The 9,621-nt window shown below is 30.3% G+C and overlaps 1 protein-coding gene across 1 annotated transcript in view; it reads right to left on the bottom strand.

Annotated features, from left to right (window-relative positions):
* The window catches only part of LOC107644156 (pentatricopeptide repeat-containing protein At1g62910), an 88,115-nt gene continuing 86,482 nt past the window's right edge, over positions 7,989–9,621 (bottom strand). Inside the window, exons 4-5 of the mRNA XM_021102763.1 lie at positions 8,190–8,210; positions 7,989–8,086 (exon numbers count right to left, since the gene is read on the bottom strand). The gene's annotated coding sequence lies outside the window, so the exon portion shown is untranslated. The remainder of the gene's footprint in view (positions 8,087–8,189; positions 8,211–9,621) is intronic.

Consider the following 9,621-nt stretch of genomic DNA (forward strand, 5'->3'; position numbering starts at 1 on the left):
ATAATTAAATTTTTATTAATTGTTATTTAAAGATCAAATTGCATTACTAATTTTTATATTTTTACTAAAATTACAAATTAATCTTTACATTTTAAAAATTTATAATTAAATTCTTGTACAAAATATAATTTTGTTGTAATTAAGTCTTTAATAACATTTATCGTAAAAAAAAACGCAAATTTATTATAATGTTATCTTCTTTTTTTTCTCTTTTTTTTCTTCTCCTGTTTTTTTATTCTTCTTTAATAATAATACGACTTTAACAACAACAATGCCAAAATCATTACTGATGATCAAATTTATGAACACACAGTAAAAACCAAAATTAACGGAAATTATACAAACTATCACGATAATATGAACTATTATCATGAATGAACTAAATTCAATTCATCCCAATTATATTTAAATTATCAATAATTAAAATATTTCCCTCATCATAAACAAAATCCTTCTCTCTAACAACTCAATCTTACTAATCAAATCCCTCGTAGTAAAGTCACCAAAAAAAATTCCTCATAGTATGTCTTTGGATCCCACCCATAGACACATACCGATCCAAGAATTCACAATCCATCAACGTCTTTTCCTCCATTGCTCCAACACCATCACCGCCATCAACCTCAAACGCACCATTTTGGAACGCAGGAAGCTTCTCATCCTCTTCCCATCCCATAACTTCTGCCAATGCCTCGCCGCCAAGCCGTTTTTGAAATTAATGGTGATAATGCCAGAAACACGACGTTATTTTGGCAGAATCAAAGATTCTCATTGGTGTAGGGACTAATTTACAATTTTATCAAAGTATAGGAAGAGGCTGAATTAGTATGTTTGAAGTGGTTAGCATCACACTTATTATAATTTTGCTGATACACTTAATATACACCTGTTTATAAAATTTTGTCCAACTCTACTATATATTTTTTCGAGTGAAGTGGAAGACCAAAAATATTTAATATTATGCTAGGAAAGAATATATTAGAAAATTTATACTTGGAGAATATTCATGCTCTAACAATTAATCAGAGTTAATTTTTGTTTCTATCTCTTGATAATTGTTTATTTATATTAAAAAAATTATCAAATAATATTGACAAATCAACTTATTATTAGAAAAAAATTGAATGGAATAAATAAAAAATTGTCACCTAATAAAATATTGCACCCCATAGCTATTAGTTATTATCATTAAAATTAGGGACGCAAAATAATAATTTTTTACCAAGAAATAATGACTGCTTTTCAGGTCTATTAATTTCAATAAATTTTTTTAATGTGAATTCATTCAAGGTTTAATCATTCTATTGATCTCTATAGTTTCGCAAAATTTTTAATTAGATTCCTATACTTTTTTTTCTTTTTAATTGGGTCTTTACACCAATTTTTTTTTTCAATTAGGTCTCTCTTGGTAGTAATTGACTTAATTATATAGGGACCTAACTAAAAAAAATTGGTGCAGAAACTTAAATAAAAGAAAAAAATGTAAGAACTCAATTGAAAAAAAAAATTGGTGCAAGAACCTAATTAAAAAGAAAAAAAAAGTATAGGAACCTAATTGAAAATTTCGCGAAATGAATTAAACCTTCATTCAACAATATGTATTTCTAAACATGTTTTTTTTTTTTTGGTAAAATGTATTTCTAAACATTAAGGACCTTGGGAAGTTTCAAAAATAAATTTTTTAAACTTTTGACTTATGAAAAGTAGTAGTATTAATGTTTAGTGCAATTTTTAAAATCAAATTGCAACTTTCTAAGAAGCTATTTAAGAGCTTATAAAGAAGTTTAAAAAAATGACTTCTTTCATAATACTATTATTTTTTATTATATTTCTATAAAATAAGCACTTTTAAAATTAAAAATTCAAATACAAAATAACTTATTAAAAACACACAAAAAAGGTCTCGAAGCCCATCTGTAGAAAAACTTCACTAATTATTTATCCTATAGAGGAAACAAAACTTCTGTAACGAAGCAGAAAAGCTGTCCAAGACTTGGTAAATATATTTGCTCTAGAGTATGCTACTTGTGTTCATCATGTGAAGAAAAAAAAAAGTTTCATTAGCATAGCAATAGTCTTTTATTATATCACATTTTCTTTACTTTTTTATTTCACTTAAAAAATACCGATAAAAATTATATTTTATAGACAACAACTTACATGTAAATATTTTTATATAAAATTAATATTTAAAATTATTAAATAATTTAATAAATTTAACTAAATTATTATCTAACAAATTTTAACTATTAATTTTATTTTAAGATAATTTAATGTAAGTCTATTTTATAACATTAATTACAAGAAAAATATGAAATTGCGCCATCTCCATCGCGCAGAACTCCTGCACGTCGTGGAATTTCTCTACGGAAGCGTCCTCGGCCTTCCTCCTTGCAGAACTCACCAGTTGATAAAAATGGTGGTGCAACGGAGGAAACCTTAGTAGATGGAAGCATGGCAGGTGCAGTGTCAGGGGGTCCAAAAGTGGCAATTATTGAGGATCAGAGTGTGCTAGTACCGCAGGACAAACCACCTATTGAGGTTGGTGATTCTGTTTAGAGTTTATGTTCTTATTTATTCTGTCCCTATTATTTATGGATAGTTTAAATATGATTGTTTGGAATATTAGGGGTGCTTCTAATAAGTTAGCCCGGGTGCATTGTAAGGAACTTGTTAGGAAATTTAGACCTGTTTTTTTTATTGTGGTTGAAACTCACTCCCCTTTTCAGCATTTAAAATTATTTTGGGAAAGGTTGGGGTATCACTCTGTTGGTATAGAAGAGGCAGAGGGGCATAAGGGAGGTATTTGGTTTCTATCCTCTATGAAGGGTGTTTGTTGTAAGTTCATTGATGCTTTTAATCAGGGTGTTACTGTTGAGGTTCACTTTGATAATTTAATTTGGAGGTGTAGTGGTATTTATAGTAGTCCTCAATTTAATAAAAGGGTTCTCCTTTGGGATTATCTTGTTGCACAATCCATAGTATTTCAAGGACCTTGGATTGTTCTTGGTGATTTTAATGAAGTCAAATTTTCTCATGAATCTAAGGGCTGTCAGGTTTTCTAGCTGGAGGAGAGAAGGACGGTTATCTAATGAGATGGATTATGTCCACATCTCTGATTCGAATCTCCGGATACAGGATATTTGGTCGGTTGGTAGGTGGCATTTGGATACTCTTTATTCTCCTTTATACAGTTCTTTGTTTTGTTTCTTTTGTTTTTCTTTGTTTAATTTATTTCAGTCACAAAAAAAAAAAATACTCAAATTGGTTCCTAAAAAATTACCCGATCTCCAAATTTGTTCTCGAAAAAAAAATTAATCAAAATTGTACCCAAAAAATTTAAAAATGGTCACGTTAGTCCTTCCGTCTCCCCTCCGTTCATTCTGTCAGTAACGACGTTAAATCTTACTTATGTGGTTGTTAGTGTGTCATATTAACATGACAGGTTGGTGCAGAATGGCTGATGACAAGATATGTTTAGAAATTTTTGTCAAATTAGTCCTAAAGAGAATAAATCCTAATCTCTTATTCTCGTTAAATGCCATTGTTGTTGCAGCAACAAATTAATTGTGCAGAGGCCAAAATTGTTGTTGAACTACATCATGGGCAGCATCTAGTTGGCCGGAGTCTAGACAAGGATACAATATGGTTGAAAACTATGCATAATATAATATATATTCCTGCTAATAACTTATAATCCTCTTGCTGCTACCTTCATCTTAAAAGTCAGAGATTTTGACTAAACTTCAAAGCTACTTGGTACTGTATAGTGTATTGGCCTTGGGCTATTTAAACTCTATATTTCTTTCCGTGTGTGTTTTTGAAAGATTCTTGAGAATGAAAGTTGAAATTAAAATGATCTGAAAAATGTAAAGTAGCCTTATAAAGAATGATACAAAGAATGTACTCATAATAAATAAATGCAATTCATGTTACTACTACATACATTCTGAAGCTCTCGTTACATTCGTGGAGAAGCGAAAATGGGGTGAAATAGACAGAAAAATTTTGGGCAAACTGCAACGCTGCCAAACGTCTCCTAAGAGATCTAGCATTGCCACAATTTTTTAGAATTACAAAAAAAATTGAAAATTGTTATTTTAATGACTAATGAGAGAATGATCACAGAACAAGTCATATGAACAGGACAAGTAATATAGATTCCAAACAAGATAATATGATACTCACTTGAGTTCATTTCAGAATCCATGTCTATGTGGTGAGGTGAGTAACACATAGAGTGTTAAATTCTATCAGCATATTTTCTGCAACCAAATTAAAGTTGATACGAAAAGTTTCTTGAAAAAAGAAGTATCTGTCAACATAACTAGCATGATCAAAAGATAAAATTAAATTACTAAATTTCATTCATACACAAAGGACGAAAGTAAATTAATTAATATATACTATTATCGTATATAAATTTCTCTAAACTAACCTTTAAGATAATGATATTGATACAATTATACCAAGAAACAATCAAATTATAACAACAACCCTTTCTAATGTCAAGTGCAATTGTACCCACATTTCAAGTTTAAATCCAGAGTTTAAGCATTCAATTCTAAGCTGAAAATATAAATTAACCGAAGAAACATTAGACAAGGAAGTACTTTTCAATAACCTTTGACTTCTCCCCGATAAGATTTAACAAGCACTCGAGACCCACGAACATAATGGGGATTCCCTTTGTCTAAAATGGTTTTAACCGTTTGTGGATCAATAAACGTCACAAAGCCAAACATCCTTTTCTGCTGGAGGTGAGAACCAAAGTCGAAGGATTGGATTAGAGAGATGTTCTATTTTGAGAAGAAAGATAGAATAGACCGTAATGAAAAAGGGTTGAAAAGGGTGACCAAAGAAAACAACGCCTTTGAAGCTTTTGTTGACTTGTGACACTAACAGACAGGTAAGCAAATGATGACGTTGTTTGTCAAATAACAGACAGAAAGACTAACATGAGTATTTTTAAATTTTTTGGGGACAATTCTGATTAATTTTATTTTTCGAAGACCAATTTTAAAGATCGAATAATCTTTCAGGCATCAATTTGAGTATTTACTCTTTTCCCTTTGTTACTACAATTAATCCGTTTAAATTGGCTTCTCAATTACTTTTCTAAAAGAAAAAGAAATGTTGACTAAACTAACAAAAATTTATGTTTGATCCGCTAAAAAGATCATTTTAAAAGATAAAAGACATTTAATTTTAATATACAGAAAATATAAATTATTTTATATCTTAAATAACTATTCATATTATTTTTACAAATATAACATCACGTATTAAATATATGTATATAATAAAATACTAAAGCACTTTTATACTTTTTTTTTTCCATCAAATTTAAACCAAAAGACATTATTTTTATAAGATTATATTAGATTTTTTAATTTTAATATGCAAAATTATTTTTGAAAAATTCCATTTTAAATGCTTTTAAAAACACTTCTATCTTTTAAAATTTGTAAGTACAAATACATAATCTTTCTTATATACCAAATGCAAAATAAAAAATTTGTACTTTTAAATAAAAAATACTTTTTCAAAAAATTTTACCAAACCAAGCCTTAGACATAACACTTGGACCCATCCAAATAAAAAAATGAAAAACAAAAAAAGAATAAAAAGCTTATCCAATTTGCATTTACAGCACCAAACAATTTCCACGCACTATCAATTTTTTTCCCATTCAAGCTACAACTGCAACATTTCATAATTTATGCACATCAAAATTTAGAATTGATTACAGCAAAATTATAAAGAATTGTGTACACAAACAAATGGTACAAACTGATAATGACTCCACCGAAGAAAAAAAAAACTGGGAAGAAAGAAAATAAAAAAAAAAGAAAGGAAAGGGTCAAGACTGAAAAGAATCAGAGCCTCACAGGACTGAATGAGCAAAAATACTATACAACTCGTCAAGTCCCTAGTTTTCAACCAAGTATTCTAGTTTAAAAATGAGGAGTGCTAGGGGGCCAGCAATTTTTGTGATTTGTAGCCATCAAATAACTATCAATGATGATTTTAATGGTGTGAGATTGGCATGAAATTTCATCCAATGGCTCACATTTCTTTGCTGGTTACATGCTGGCTAGAATTTGAAAAAGTTACTGGCCTCCTAGACTTTTCCTTTAAGAATTGTGTAATCAAGTCCCTATCATGCATAAAAATCTTTAAGAGAAAACGAGTCGTCATTAAGGGGTTTCTTGAAACTGGCTTGCACTTTATAAAGATTTTTTATTAAAAAAATGGTTATATTGAAACAAAACTGTACCTTGGCAAGATCAAATGTGTATTTCCTTTCATGTGATTATTCATATCAGATAGAACAAGTGGTTTTCAGAATGCTATAAGCAAGAGTTCTGATATCTTAGAATACGGATAAAATGATTGAAGAGTACACTCACGTCTGCTAGCATTGATTGATAATATCCGTGATAGCAGGGTCCATATCATCTGTAATGACAAGGCAACAATGCTGGAAACCGACAGCACCCACAACTTGCATCGGATTCATTCCACCCCAGGGCTGTTGCAAAGTAGAGAGCTCCCATAATATGACTCAAAGTATAAACATCGCACCGGGATATCCAATCACCACTTGTTATCATAAAATTATGAATGCCTTAAAAGGGTGGCAAAACCAATGAGAAGAACGACGAGACAAGGAAGCCAAAGAACAACACTTATATGTAATAAAAACTCCAACTTATTTTTTCCTATGCCAGATGATTCAGGTTAGAGAGGAACACAGACTATGAAATCCTCCTCCACAAGCAAAATAAAGAAAAATTTAATGACGAAAACCAATGATAACTGAGCTTACTTTTCATTTGAAGGTTCATTTCTTAATACTTCAGGCACCATCCACTCGGCCTGCAACATGTCATAAAAAATGAATATATTGCAATGCCAAACAAACGCTTAGCAGCAAAACTAAATGCGTGCAGAATATTGGAACTGATCACGCATACGAAAGAGAGGAGCTTGAGGTAGAGATGAAAAGCATGTAGTTACACTAAGGCCCCATTTGGCAATTATCAGAGGACACAGACCTATTTGAAACTCTTACCAAACAATAACTTTAGGCCTCAACAAAATTAAGAAAGATTTGCTCATTTGTTACCAAAGAACATTCATCGTAGTAGAGTAAGTTGGTAAAGTCTAGAGAAGAGTTACAAGAGTTGGTTATGAAAGAACTGTTGGCTGTTAGAACAGTGCCAGCTACATAGGAGAGCTGTTAGTTACAGCTATCATAAATAATTTTAAGAATGAACGGACTGTTGTGCCTTTTGTACTAGCTTGCACAGCAAGCTACCCTTCTCTATACATAAGCACAGATTAGTGATAAGCTCACTAGTAATGCAGATCATAAATTTCTTGTCTTTCTCTTCAAATCCTCTTCTCTTTCTCACTCTGTTTTCTTCCTTCTCTCATTCTCTCAAACCTTATTCAATTGACATTTTCTTGGCACATAGAACTTGTAATTGTATTATAAATTGAACATAACATAAGCCGAGGCTAAAGATAGGTATTCATCATCACAAAAGGATTAATATAACATGTCAAACATAATGAATTTTTAAACGGCAAGAAGCTCCTGGTTTTCCAAATTTTTTGTTAAAAGATAATAGCAAATGCCTCCATTTGTGTATGTTTGTATAGATTTAGAAGAATATAAAGCACAACGAACATAAAAAATATGCAGCAAAATGTAGAACAAGAACATGAAAGAACGAATAATTCAGAATGCAGAGGGTATGACACAGTATTTGAGCTTAGAAATAAGGATTATGACAGCTTACTGTTCCTGCAGTTAATCTGGAAGAAAGGAATGTAATGTGCTTCATTCTTGATAAGCCAAAATCACATAACTATACGAAAGAAAAAAAGAAAGGGTGAAAAAAACCAATTAAACCATATCTACAGGTAGCATTCAGCATGCTATCAAGAAAATTCAAACATGACAATTAGTTGACACCTTCACAACCCAATTTTTATCAACAAGAAGATTTAGTGACTTCAAATCACGGTGTACAATCACTGGAGTGCAGTTGTGCAAATGGTTTATTCCTCGGGCCTGTAGATTCAAGAGATATATGTCACGTCAACTGAGTTTCACTAATTATGGCAATAATTTTCTTAATGAAACTACATCGCAATAAAAGAAAAACGAATCTTACAGTATCGAGGGCCATCTCAACTGCCTTTGCTCATCTAGTTGATTGTTTGGCAGATGAATTAGTCTATACAAACTTCCTCTGCACTAGCAAATATAAAGTTCAGACTTCTGAGTCATTAAAAGTAATCCTTCTAGAACAACATTAATCAAAATAATAAATAAATGTAAAGAAATTCATCAAATAAAATCAAATTCAATTTCAAAGAGTTCTGTATTGTTTCACTTTTAACACCTCCGTCACAACAACACACAATCCAAGAGCATGCGAGTGAAGGAATCAACAGCTTCATCAAGTAATTGGGACTGAGAGGGAGAGTGTAGGGATGAAGTTGAAGGGAAGCAAAGACGGAGAGCGGACTGGGGAACAGAATTTGGGAATTGAAAAGCATACCTTAATTTGATTGGTGAGGATGAGAAGAATGACAACATTCTTGCAATCAAAACTCAAGAGGAGCAGTGGTGGAACTTGAAACAAAATTTTGGGGACAGATAGAAAATAATTGTCAAAATGTTTTGATATGAATCTCAGATACCCTCGTCTAATCTCATCTCTCTGGTTTGGGTGATATTGTCAAACTTAAAACTGTTTTTTAAGATCTCGTTCCAAAAAGTTAAGGTTAAAGTCATGAGATGTAACTTTTAGAACTTTTGAAGGTTATATCCCACTTTTTTCGTAATTCATTAGAGTAGAAGAACTATCTACAGGTGTTGATATTGTAAAAGTTATATGTTCTCCTTCTTAAACATTAGCTTTTTTCTTAAAAAATGTATCAATTCTTTGATTTTTTATTATTATTTTATATAAAAATTTGAATATATATCCTGTAAAATATGTAAAGAAGAAGTTAGAAGGACAAATATTAAAATTTATAATATTTATTGAATTTTTTTATTAATTTATACAAATACAATAATATTAATACTTATTGAATATTTTATTATTTTTTATCATATAAAAAATTAAATTAAATAAATAGTAAAATATAAAATAATATTAAATTAAATAAATAAAAAATATCTAATTTTTTATATTTGAACTAAAGATAGAGAGAGTGTTGTTTATTGAACTTATTAGATACTTTAAGTCATAGTAAAGTATTTAAGTCAATTGAACTATTTTTTATCTTTTAAAAAAATACTAGTAAATTTTTTATAAATAGTTTGGGGGGCCATGACCCCCTCGTCTGAACTAAGTTCTGCCACTGAAGAGAGTATGGTAAAATGGAATGCGTTGAGTCGAAGAGTGCTTTCCACCTTACCATGTTGGTTTGCGAGGAAAATAGAAGCAAAGAAAAAGAGAGGAAAGGTAATTACTAATTAAAGAAAATTGATTATTTTTTATTGTTTAGTCAGAAAAAAGTTAGAAATAAAAAGTTGAATAATGTAAAAAAATTGATGGGATTTAATAAATTTTTTTTAATATTAAAAGAAAA

This window comes from Arachis ipaensis, chromosome B05, assembly GCF_000816755.2.
Source record: "Arachis ipaensis cultivar K30076 chromosome B05, Araip1.1, whole genome shotgun sequence".
Taxonomy (NCBI): Eukaryota; Viridiplantae; Streptophyta; class Magnoliopsida; order Fabales; family Fabaceae; genus Arachis; species Arachis ipaensis.